The sequence below is a fragment of the Somniosus microcephalus genome, chromosome 10, assembly GCF_052327205.1.
Source record: "Somniosus microcephalus isolate GS21.2 chromosome 10, FLI_Smic_1.0, whole genome shotgun sequence".
Classification (NCBI taxonomy): domain Eukaryota; kingdom Metazoa; phylum Chordata; class Chondrichthyes; order Squaliformes; family Somniosidae; genus Somniosus; species Somniosus microcephalus.
Genome location: NC_140996.1, coordinates 6,637,427 through 6,650,175, shown reverse-complemented (window position 1 = coordinate 6,650,175; position 12,749 = coordinate 6,637,427). Strand labels below are relative to the sequence as shown.

The following is a 12,749-nucleotide window of genomic DNA, read 5'->3' as shown; positions in this document are numbered from 1 at the left end:
TGTACGTGTCGACATTCACACTCAGACAAGGGGAGCGTCAGTTTTATAGAAAAAATATTAAAGCAACTGAGACCATATAGAGGCAGGAAGATTTAGCTTTTAATCCGCTTTGTGATGAGGAGAAACCGCTCTTTCTCCCGTCATTTTACTCCATCCCTGTCTTTACACCCTTCCCTTCAATGAGCATTTTGATTATTTCTGGTCATTGTTTAATAGATTTCAATGTCATCAGTTTTAGGCTTGCAATAATTAACTGCAGGGCAGTGGGTTCTGAGTCAGACCTTGAAGTCCGAGAGCACATCGAATATTGTGGAGCTCAACAGGTCCCACGACACAAAACTCGAGCCACGAGCCGCCAATTCATGCAAAACCAACCCCCCATCCCCACCATGGTCCTATCGCTGAACCAGTGTGACTCCAAGTCGGGAGCACACACCTCGCAATGAATAGCTCCACGCTGTACTCAGGCACTCATGGCCATTTCCTGTTCTTCACAGAGTATGAAGGGTCACTGCTGGTCATCTACAAATCAGCGCACATTGAGACTGATGAAGGAAGGAGACTGACTCTGAACTGCACCGTGAAATACAACAGCTCGAAGAATGAGAGGCCTGAAATTCGCTGGTGTAAGATGTTGATCGGAGGAAGTGAATGTTCTGGAATAGAAGATGACCATAACCATGAAGTGGGCTTCACAGAGCCAAAGCCACAAGAAGATGAGAGCATTGCACTGATTGCCTTCCTTCGGTTTTTAAAGCTGGATCAATCAGATAGTGGACGCTATCAGTGCCAGGCCAAGATAACTGGTGCCCTGTCAATTTCAGCACGGGAACACATCATCACCTTAACGGTTCGGAGTAAGTAGACTAACTTCGTACGCCAGCAATTTAATTGCATCACTAGTAATTGCATATTCAACCAGGCAGATGTGTAAAGAAGATTATATTTACGGGTATGGTAGCATAGTGGTAATGTCACTGGGCTAGTAATCCAGGAGGCCTGGACTAATGATCTTGAGACTTGAGTTCAGACTCCCACCACGGCAGCTGGGGAATTTAAATTCAGTTAATTAAATAAATCTGGAATAAAAAGCTGGTGATGGTGACCATGAAACTATCGGATTGTTGTAAAAACCCATCTGGTTCACTAATGTCCCTTTAGGGAAGGAAATCTACCGCCCTTACCCGGTCTGGTCGATATGTGACTCCAGACCCACAGCAATGTGGTTGAATCTTACATGCTCTCTGTGGTTCAAGAAGGCGGCTCACCACCACCTTCTCAAGGGTGACCAGGGACAGGCAACAAATGCTGGCCTTGCCAGCGATGCCCACATCCCGAGAATGAATTTTAAAAAAATATTTTGCTGTTCTGGGCACTGCGAGGTTATATCTATCAGGGATTGAACAGGCTGGGGCTCTATTCCCTGAAAAAGAGAAGGCTGAGGGGTGACCCGATAGAGGTCTTTAAAATTCTGAAGCAGTTCGATAGGGTAGACGTAGAGAAGATGTTTCCACTTGTGGGGGAGACCAGAACTAGGGGCCATCAATATAAGATAGTCACTGATAAATCCAATCGGGAATTCAGGAGAAACTTCTTTACCCAGAGAGTGGTGAGAATGTGGAACCCGCTACCACAGGGAGTGGTTGAGGCGAATAGCAGAGAAACATTTAAGGGGAAGCTGGATAAACGCATGAGGAAGAAAGGAATAGAAGGTTATGCTGATGGGGTGAGATGAAGAGGGGTGGGAGGAGGCTGGTGTGGAGCAGAAACACCGGCACCGAGCAGAGGGCCGAATGGCCTGTTTCTGTGCTGTAAATTCTATGTAAACACTGCGTATAGTCACAGTCTCTCCCAGAACACCAATCCCTGCAGAGAAATGTTTGCAGCTCCAATTATCCAAAAAGGTTCCCCTGACTATAATTTCCCCAAACTCTACTAGTTTATGGACAATCCCAAGAGCACACTTCCAACATTGATCCAAGATAGAAAACCAATCGTTTCCTGTGGGTTTCTTTTGACCCGGCCTTTCCCCAAGGGAAAGAGTCGAGGATTTACAAGTAGTTGGCAATCTATAGAACCTTCCCTCAGCATCAACAATTTACACAGGAACAGGAGGAGGCCATTCAGCCCCTCGAGCCTGTTACACAGGAACAGGAGGAGGCCATTCAGCCCCTCAAGCCTGTTACACAGGAACAGGAGGAGGCCATTCAGCCCCTCAAGCCTGTTACACAGGAACAGGAGGAGGCCATTCAGCCCCTCAAGCCTGTTACACAGGAACAGGAGGAGGCCATTCAGCCCCTCAAGCCTGTTCCGCCATTCAATTAGATCAGGGCTGATCTGTATCTTAACTCCATTTACCCGCCTTGGTTCCGTAACCCTTAATACCTTTACCCAACACAAATCTACCAATCTCAGTTTTGAAATTTTCAATTGACCCCCAGCCTCGACAGCTTTTTGGGGGAGAGAGTTCCAGATTCCCACCACCCTTTGTGTGAAGAAGTGCTTCCTGACATCACCCCTGAACGGCTTGGCTCTAATTTTAAGGTTCTGCCCCCTTGTTCTGGACTCCCCCCACCAGAAGAAATAGTTTCTCTCTATTGACCCCATCAACTCCTTTAATCATCTTAAACACCGCGATTAGATCACCCCTTAATCTTCTATACTCGAGGGAAAACAAGTCTCGAATTCACTTCATGGTGTGCCTATGTTAACCACTTCCCCACATTTGATTCCAAGGTACCTGCAGCATTAAACTAATTTCTCCACTTTACTAAATATTACAGGAAAACTTCAGGAGGAAGTTGCTGAAAACAATGGGATGAAAACCCTTGAGGTTTCTGTGCATACACTGTGGATATTAATGTTCATTCTGCAGTGTGTCATTGCGTTAAATTTTTGAACAGGTAAGTGGAAGAAATAATTCGCAATGTTACAATTATATGGTTATAATTTTACTGTATCATTTCTCCCAATGATAGCTATTTAATTTATTCAATCTCGGAATGTGGGCGTTACTGGCAAAGCCAGCATTTATTGCCCATCCCTAGTTGCCCCTTGAGAAGGTGGTGGTGAGCCGCCTTCTTGAACCGCTGCAGTCCGTGTGGTGAAGGTGCTCCCACAGTGCTGTTAGGGAGGGAGTTCCAGGATTTTGACCCAGCGATGATGAAGGAACGGACAATATATTTCCGAATCAGGATGGTGTGTGACTTGGATGGGGTGTTCCCATGCGCTTGCTGCCCTTGTCCTCCTAGGTGGTAGAGGTCACAGGTTTGGGAGGTGTTGTTGAAATAAATTTTGCAACTATTAATCCTGTACCTTGTTAATATCCAGTTTTACTTATTGCCACCAATGTTTTAGAAACTGTTGTCTAGTTAAAAGAGCAGGGCCGTTCTCCCCATCGTACTGGCCAATATTTATCACATGCTGAGCGCAAATTGGCTGCCACATTTCCTACATTACAACAGTGACCACACTTCAAAAATACTTCATTGGCTGTTGTAGTGTATGTACCTTTAAGGGGGAGAACTACTTTTTACAGCTCCTGTATACTGTAGTACCGGCAGTGACCACACCTGTATATAAACCCTGAGTAGGGATCTGTACGTTTAGTTTTTAGAGTAACCCTCACCCAGTAAATACCTGTTGATTGTTCCTGCAGTCTCGTGTCTAGTTATTGAAAGACACACAACATCAAAAATACACGGATCTAACAGTGGCGACGAGGCAGATTCGAACCTACCTGCAACTCTGCATTACCTCCCAGGGATTCGCTCCTGGAGAACAGTGGAAGAAAGTTGAGGCCAGAAGCACGGGCGTCGACCACGAGCAACCGCCCAGTCATCCAGCAGAGATTCAGCATCGCAGGGGAGGCTGTTGAAAGCTGGGCTTGGTTCTCCAGTCACGGTGGTCCAGTGAAACGGGCTGGCAACAGGTACGGCGCAGACCCTTCCCGGACAGTGGCGGCTAGAGCCAACCGACGGCACAGAAAAGGCCGAGCAGCGTCGACAGGAGAAGAGAGAGGGTAGAGCACACAGGGCGCAGCCGGTGTTCAGGACCGAGCGGTGTCGACGGGAGAAGAGAGAGGGTAGAGCGCACAGGGCGCAGCCAGTGTTCAGGACCGAACGGCGTCGACGGGAGAAGAGAGAGAGGCGCGAAAGAAAATGCGCAGAGCGCAGCCGGTGTTCAAGGGACGAGCAGCGTCAGCGGGGAAGACAGGGAAACGCGCAGAGCGCAGCCGGTGTTCAAGGGCCGAGCAGCTGCAGCGGAGAAGAAGGGAGAGCGCGGGAAATGCCATTTTGAGCCGCAGTGGAGAAGAAGGGAGAGCGCGGGAAAACGCCATTTTGAGCCGCAGCGGAGAAGAAGGGAGAGCGCAGGAAAACGCCATTTTGAGCCGCAGCGGAGAAGAAGGGAAGCGCGGGAAAACACCATGTTGAGCCAGTCTAACCACGCCCAGGGATGCCGAAGAGTGGCAGTATCACAGCGTTCGACAATGAAGTCGAAGATTGGACGACATATGTCGAACGCATAGAAGTGTACTGCAAGGCGAATGAAGTGCCAGATGAGAGGAAAGCGCTGGTATTCTTGAATTCCATGGGTGCAAAAATGTATGGCTTACTGCGAAACCTAGTAACCCCAGAGAAGCCAGTGGACAAGGATTTTGGAAACATAGTGTCAATCCTACAGAACCACTTAAACCCCACACCGCTGCTGATAGCAGAAAGATTTAAGTTTCACAAAAGGAACCAGCATAAAGATGAAAGTAATGCTGAGTATTTAACGGAACTGCGCAAGCTATCGAAACACTGCCAGTTTGGAGCAGGACTAGCAGATACCTTAAGGGACAAGTTTGTGTGTGGGCTTCAAAGTGAAGGAACCCAGAAACGGCTTTTATCTGAAAAGGACCTTACGCTGGAAAAGGCTTTCAGCATGGCAGTATCACACGAAGCAGCCGCACGGGGCGCTGCAGAGATACAACGGAGACCGCAAGAATATGGCACAAATGAAATGTCATACGGAACAGTGAAGTGTTATCGCTGCGGCAGAACAACACACGACCATAATGGTTGCTGGTTTAAGGACAAAGTGTGCAGACAGTGTGGAAAAGTAGGACACATAGCAAGAGTCTGCAGGTCGGGAAAGAAAACCAGCAGCAAGAAATCTCCACAGGAGAAGTACAAGAAGGTACATAAGGTGACGGAGAGTAGTTCAGACGAACAGAATAGTGATACAGACTCCGGAAGCAAGGAGCTGGGTTGTCTGAAACTACATAAGGTGATCCAAATGGAGGATCATCAAACTATTTGGGTCACGCTCAAGATAGCTGGAGTCCAAGTGAAAATGGAATTGGACACAGGATCAGCCCTAACAGTCATAAACCGAAGGGACTACAAGCGGCTATTCTCACATATACCCTTGAGAGATACAGAGATTGTCTTGAAGTCGTACACGGGGCAAAAAGTCTACCCCAAAGGAAAAATAAGGGTGAACATTGTATATAACGGTAAGGAAACACCAAAAATGGACTCAATGTTTCTAATAGCCGTGGATGCGCACTCGAAATGGCCTGAGGTGATCAAAATGTCGTCCACCACCACGGAGAAAACTATTGCAGTCCTACGGACCATATTTGCCAGAAATGGCTTGCCAGAGCAGATTTGCTCTGATAACGGACCACAGTTTGTGTCCGAAGAGTTTCGAAGATTCATGAAAAGGAATGGGGTAAGGCATTACACATCCGCCCCGTTTCATCCAGCCACAAATGGTTTGGCTGAGAGGTTCGTGCAAACCTTTAAGAAAGCAGTAAGGGCCATGTGCGATGACGACATTCCGCTGTAGCATAAGGTGGACAATTTCCTGTTAGCCTACAGAAATGCGACACATGCAGTCACCAACCGGACCCCGGCCATGATGTTCTTTAACCGAAGGTTGAGATCTCGTCTGGATTTGCTCAGACCAAATGTACGAAGAGATGTTGAGAATAAGCAATTCCAGCACATCAATGAGAAGCCGACAAGGAGCTTCAATGTAGGGCAACCAGTCTTGGCCCGCGACTACCGAACAGAGAAATGGCAACCAGGAACGATATGCACACGGCAGGGGCCACTAATGTACACAGTGGATGTTGGGGAGAACATTGTGAGACGCCATGTTGACCAGATCCTAGAGGCACAGGAACGAGTCAACCCCATGTCTCGCGCACCTGGTGATGACCCCGACATACAGGTAGCATCTACCCCAGAAACAGTAGCATCGGAAGCTGATGAACCAACTGATGACAGGGGGACTCCGCACCAAGAACAAGACACTCAGGAAAGGCGCTATCCAGAAAGGATCAGGAAGCCGCCCCAAAGACTGAATTTATAAATGGACTATTTTCAGTTAATGTGCATGTTAAAAGTGTTAATTGTTAAATGAATGTTATGGTACTGTCAATCTAAAAGGGGAGGAATTGTAGTGTATGTACCTTTAAGGGGAGAACTACTTTTTACAGCTCCTGTATACTGTAGTACCGGCAGTGACCACACCTGTATATAAATCCTGAGTAGGGATCTGTACGTTTAGTTTTTAGAGTAACCCTCATCCAGTAAATACCTGTTGATTGTTCCTGCAGTCTCGTGTCTAGTTATTGAAAGACACATAACATCAAAAATACACGGATCTAACAGCTGTAAAGCGCTTTGAGATATCCTGAGGAAGTGAAAGGGGCTGGAGAAATGCAAGTTCTCTTTTTCTTTACTATCAATAGAGATAGTAACATGGACACGGGGGACACACCCAGGAACAGCGTAATGGAGGCCAGGGATCAATGTGGAGACAGAAAGATAAAGATACAGCCCCTGTTAAGACTCAAACAATTGTTTTGTCACACTTACAGGTATGGCACTGTTAGCAGAATTCACCATAACCTAGTCTGCAAAAATATTCCTTATTCTTAAGATCACACAGAGCAGATGGTAAAACTAAAATCCATGTTATCAGAAAATGACCAGACAATCTGTTTTGGTGATGTTGGTTGAGGGATCAATATTTACCCCAGGACACTTGGGATAACTCCCCTGCTCTTCTTCAAAATAGTGCCATGGGATCGTTTACGTCCAGTTGAGAGAGCAGACAGGGCCTCGGTTTAACGTCTCATCTGAAAGATGGCACCTCCGACAGTGCAGCGCTCCCTCAGTACTGCCTCTCCAACAGTGCAGCGCTCCCTCAGTACTGCCCGTCCGACAGTGCAGTGCTCCCTCAGTACTGCCCCTCTGACAGTGCAGCGCTCCCTCAGCACATCCTCTCCGACAGTGCGGCGCTCCCTCAGTACAGCCCCTCCAACAGAGCACTGCTCCCTCAGTACAGCCCCTCCAACAGAGCACTGCTCCCTCAGTACTGCCCCTCTGACAGTGCGGCGCTCCCTCAGTACTGCCAATCCGACAGTGCAGCGCTCCCTCAGTACTGCCCCTCCGACAGTGCGGCACTCCTTCAGTATTGCCCCACCGATAGTGCAGCGCTCCCTCATGTACTGCCCCTCCAACAGTGCGGCGCTCCCTCAGTACTGCCCCTCCGATAGTGCAGCGCTCCCTCAGTCCTGCCCCTCCGACAGTGTGGCGCTCCCTCAGTACTGCCACTCCGACAGTGCGGCGCTCCCTCAGTACTGCCCCTCTGACAGTGCGGCGCTCCTTCAGTATTGCCCCTCCAACAGTGCAGCGCTCCCTCAGTACCGCCCCTTCGACAGTGTGGCGCTCCCTCAGTACTGCCACTCCGACAGTGCAGCGCTCCCTCAGTACTGCCCCTCCGACAGTGCGGCGCTCCCTCAGTATTACCCCTCCGATAGTGCAGCGCTCCCTCAGTACTGCCCCTCCAACAGTGCGGTGCTCCCTCAGTACTGCCCTTCCAACAGTGCGGCGCTCCCTCAGTATTGCCCCTCTGATAGTGCAGCGCTCCCTCAGTACTGCCCCTCTGACAGTGCGGCGCTCCCTCAGTACTGCCCCTCTGACAGTGCAGCACTCCCTCAGTACTGCCCCTCCGACAGTGCGGCGCTCCCTCAGTATTGCCCCTCCGATAGTGCAGCGCTCTATTAGTACTGCCCCTCCGACAGTGCAGAGCTCCCTCAGTACTGCCCTTCCGACAGTGCGGCGCTCCCTCAGTACTGCCCCTTCGACAGTGCAGCGCTCCCTCAGTACTGCCCCTCCGACAGTGTGGCGCTCCCTCAGTACTGCCACTCCAACAGTGCAGCGCTCCCTCAGTACTGCCCCTCCAACAGTGCGGTGCTCCCTCAGTACTGCCCTTCCGACAGTGCAGCGCTCCCTCAGTATTGCCCCTCCGATAGTGCAGCGCTCCCTCAGAACTGCCCCTCTGACAGTGCGGCGCTCCCTCAGTACTGCCCCTCTGACAGTGCAGCACTCCCTCAGTACTGCCCCTCCGACAGTGCGGCGCTCTCTCAGTATTGCCCCTCCGATAGTGCAGCGCTCTATTAGTACTGCCCCTCCGGCAGTGCAGAGCTCCCTCAGTACTGCCCTTCCGACAGTGCGGCGCTCCCTCAGTACTGCCCCTCCGACAATGCAGCGCTCCCTCAGTACTGCCCCTCCGATAGTGCAGCGCTCCCTCAGTACTGCCCCTCTGACAGTGCGGCGCTCCCTCAGTACTGCCCCTCCGACAGTGCGGCGCTCCCTCAGTACTGCCCCTGCGACAGTGCGGCGTTCCCCCAGTACTGCCCCTCTGACAGTGCAGCACTCCCTCAGTACTGCCCCTCCGTCAGTGCAGCGCTCCTCAGTACTGCCCCTCTGACAGTGCGGCGCTCCCTCAGTACTGCCCCTCCGACAGTGCGGCGCTCCCTCAGTACTGCCTCTCCGACAGCGCGGCGCTCCCTCAGTGCTGCCCCTCCGACAGTGCTGCGCTCCCTCAGTACTGCCCCTCCGACAGTGCGGCGCTCCCTCAGTACTGCCCCTCCGACAACGCGGCGCTCCCTCAGTACTGCCCCTCCGACAGTGCAGCACTCCCTCAGTACTGCCCCTCCGACAGTGCAGCACTCCCTCAGTACTGCCCCTCCGACAACGCGGCGCTCCCTCAGTACTGCCCCTCCGACAACGCGGCGCTCCCTCAGTACTGCCCCTCAGACAGCGCGGCGCTCCCTCAGTGCTGCACTGTGAGTGTCAGCCTGGATTTTGTGCTCAAGTCTCTGGAGTGGGATTTGAATTATCCTTAAGTGTGTCTGTAGATTTGTCGCAGGTCTTGATTCTGATGAAGCTCTGGGTGCAGGTTTGGGGCTGCTAACATGTTGATATTTGTTTTGTCACAGGTCGTTTCCAGGAATGAATTGACCGTTGCCACCCATCAGAAGCTCTGAGCTTCGGTCTGCAGACATTGGCTCAGCAATGAGACACCTGGTTCGCAATTTGTGGAACCTTTTCTTAGTTCAGTCGCTATTAGTTTGCGTACAATTTAAAACAAGTATTCGTGTAATTTAAAACGGTTTTGTGGAAATATCAAACTATCTGTTAAAGTTACCATGTAATAATCGGTTAAATCATGTAAAATACTGCGGATGCTGGAAATCTGAAATAAAGACAGAAAATTGCTGGAAATACTCAGCAGGTCAAGCAGCATCTGTGGAGAAAGAAACAAAGTTAATCGCCCATTGATATTTAACGGCATTACCATCGCCGGATCCTGCACCGTCAACATCCTGGGGGTCACCATTGACCAGAAACTTAACTGGACCAGCCACATAAATACTGTGGCTACAAGAGCAGGTCAGAGGTTGGGTATTCTGCGGCGAGTGTCTCACCTCCTGACTGCCCAAAGCCTTTCCACCATCTACAAGGCACAAGTGAGGAGTGTGATGGAATACTCTCCACTTGCCTGTTTGAGCACAGCTCCAACAACACTCAAGAAGCTCGACACCATCCAGGACAAAGCAGCCCCGCTTGATTGGCACCCCATCCACCACCTTAAACATTCACTCCCTCCACCACCGACGCACCGTGGCTGCAGTGTGTACCATCTACAAGATGCACTGCAGCAACTCGCCAAGGCTCCTTCAGCAGCACCTCCCAAACCCACGACCTCTTCCACCTAGAAGGACAAGGGCAGCAGGCGCATGGGAACACCACCACCTCCAAGTTCCCCTCCAAGTCACACACCATCCTGACTTGGAAGCATATCGCCGTTCCTTCATCGTCGCTGGGTAAAATCCTGGAACTCCCTCCCTAACAGCACTGTGGGAGTACCTTCACCACACGGACTGCAGCGGTTCAAGGAGGCGGCTCACCACCACCTTCTCATGGGGCGACTAGGGATGGGCAATAAATGCTGGCCTTGCCAGCGACTCCCACATCCCATAAACGAATAAAAAAAAGTCGATGACCTTTCATCAGAACAGGAAAAAGTTGGAGATGGAACAGGTTTTTAAGCAAGTGTGGGGGCAGGGAAAGGGGGGAGGGGAGGAAAGAACAAAAGGGAAGGTCTGTGATAGGATGGAAGACAGGAGAGATTAAATGACAAAAGGGATGATGGCGCGAGGCAAAAGGAGATGGGAATGGGACAAGTTAAGAAACAAAAGATGGGTCTAGAGGAGGTGGGAATGGAAACGGCAGAATCATCAACAGCAACTGTTCTCCGAAAAAGTGGGAGCGACGGATTTGATCTGAAATTGTTGAACTCAATGTTGAGCCCAGAAGGCTGTAAAGTAAAGAATCCAGTTCTGACGAAAGGTCATCGAGCTGAAACGTTAACTCTGTTTCTCTCTCCGCAAATGCTGCCTGACCTGCTGAGTGTTTCCAGCATTTTCTGTTTTTATTTAAATCTGTTTCCAGTTCCGGGCTAGTTTGATATTCAGTGTGAACCGAGTCTTCCCGTTTTCAAAAAGATTCCCTTCTTTATTTTTCTCTCTCTGGTGTTTATCCGTTCTTTCTGTATGTCACCCATCTCAATAAACACAGAACCTGTTTTTAAAAACGATATATTTATGAATCGTGGATCCTTCATATATTTTAGGGAGAAAATCGTCTTGACGGCAGGAAAATCTCTGCTCCTTTTCTGACAGATCGGAAGTTGGGCAAGGTATTCTCTTGAGGCACCAATGTTTAAATTGGGCTTTTGTTAAAATTGGCTAAAAAAACACTAAGCATTTTCCATTACTTTTATAGTCTATTACAAATTTGCTGCTTACAGCAAGTTAAACACTGTGGGGGAGAAATTCGGTACCTTAGTGCCTCCAGTTAGCGCCTGGCACGGGCGCTAACGGGGTGCTGAGGAAGTAGCGCCACGACGAGGTGAATCCAGCGCTGCACACCAAATTCGGCCGCCTCCCCCGTAGCTCCTCCGCTACGCAATGGCGCCGGGGAATTCAGCGCCAGGCAGATCATGACATCAGTGAGTGTGCAACGCTCACGGGGCGCCCGACCTACCAAATTGATTATCGCCCCCTGCCTTAGCGCCTTGCCCTGACAGCGACAGGGAGAGGAGGCGTGAAGCAGGCGGTAGCTGGCTCCCGGGGAGCTACTTAAAGGGATCATGAGTAATGAGTCGCAGCTCTCGGGTTAGTGCCGTTTCACTGCTTCCTTGTCACTTTGAGATAGTTCAAGAGTTGAATTCAGTCATTCAAAGGTTGTTTAGTCTCCGGAGTGTTGCGGCTTCTAAAAATTAGTTACATTTATTCTCACAACAATCAAAGTGCTGCACTTGGTAACATTAATGGGGGCTGTACTGGCAGTCGACCTCGCCCTCCAGGATCTACGATGGAGGGAGCGGAGGCAGCGAGAAAGAGTGGAACATGTGGCTCTCAACACGAGGCCTTACCCTCCGAGGGTATTCCAAGAGCACTTCTCCTACCTTCAATTAAGCGAGGAGCAGCGTATTCGAAGGCTCTGCTTCACCAAGGAGGTGGTCACAGAACTCTGCCACCTCCTGCAACCAGACCTCGAGCCTCAGGTCAGGGTGACCACGGCTCTCTCAGTGACAGTCAAGGTCACCGTTGCCCTCAATTTCTTCACCAGCAGATCCTTCCAGTCTGCAACAGGAGACATAGCTAAAATCTCGCAGTTCGCCATCCATCGCTGCATCCGGGTGGTCACAGAGGCTTTCTACAGGAGAAGGGATCACATTTCCTTCCCCATCACCAGAGAGAAGCAGGACGAGCGTGCATGTGGCTTTGCCAGGATAGCGGGATTCCCCATGGTGCAGGGCGCCAATGACTGCACCCACGTGGGCACCGCATAACAATCCTGAGATCTTCCGTAACCGCAAAGGCTACCATTCACTTAATGTGCAGTTGGTGTGCGACCACACACAGCGAATCCTCAATGTGAATGCCCGCTATCCTGGCAGCAGCCACGATGTCTTCATCCTGCGCCAGACCAGTGTGCCAGCTCTGTTCCAGCCACCACGTCAAGCTCGCGGCTGGCTGGTCAGAGACAAGGGCTATCTGTTCTCCACCTGGCTCATGACTCCCCTCCGCAACCCCAACACTCCTGCACTGCGCTCATATAATGAGAGCCATGCCAACACCAGGAACATCATCGAGCAGCCCTTTGGGGTGCTCGAGCAACAGGTCCGCTGCCTTGACCACTCAGGAGGAGACCCCCAGTACTCGATAGAGCTGCATGTCCCACAATCTGGCCATCATGAGGGCCCAGCCCTTGCCACCAGGGATTTTGGGACCACCTCAGGAGGAGAAAGGGGGAGAGGAGGATGAGGGCAAGGAGGAGGAACAGGAGCGAGGGAGGAGGCAGTCACTCAATCGGCCTTCCGGAAGGGCGGTTCGT

General features: G+C 50.7%; 1 long non-coding RNA gene across 1 annotated transcript; it reads left to right on the top strand.

The window, feature by feature from the left end:
• Positions 1-317: 317 nt before the first annotated feature.
• LOC147111416 (uncharacterized) lies at positions 318-10,946 on the top strand. The gene is made up of 3 exons (XR_015079832.1): positions 318-857; positions 2,784-2,903; positions 9,284-10,946. It is a non-coding gene; the product is annotated as an uncharacterized LOC147111416 (long non-coding RNA).
• The last annotated feature ends 1,803 nt before the right edge of the window (positions 10,947-12,749 follow it).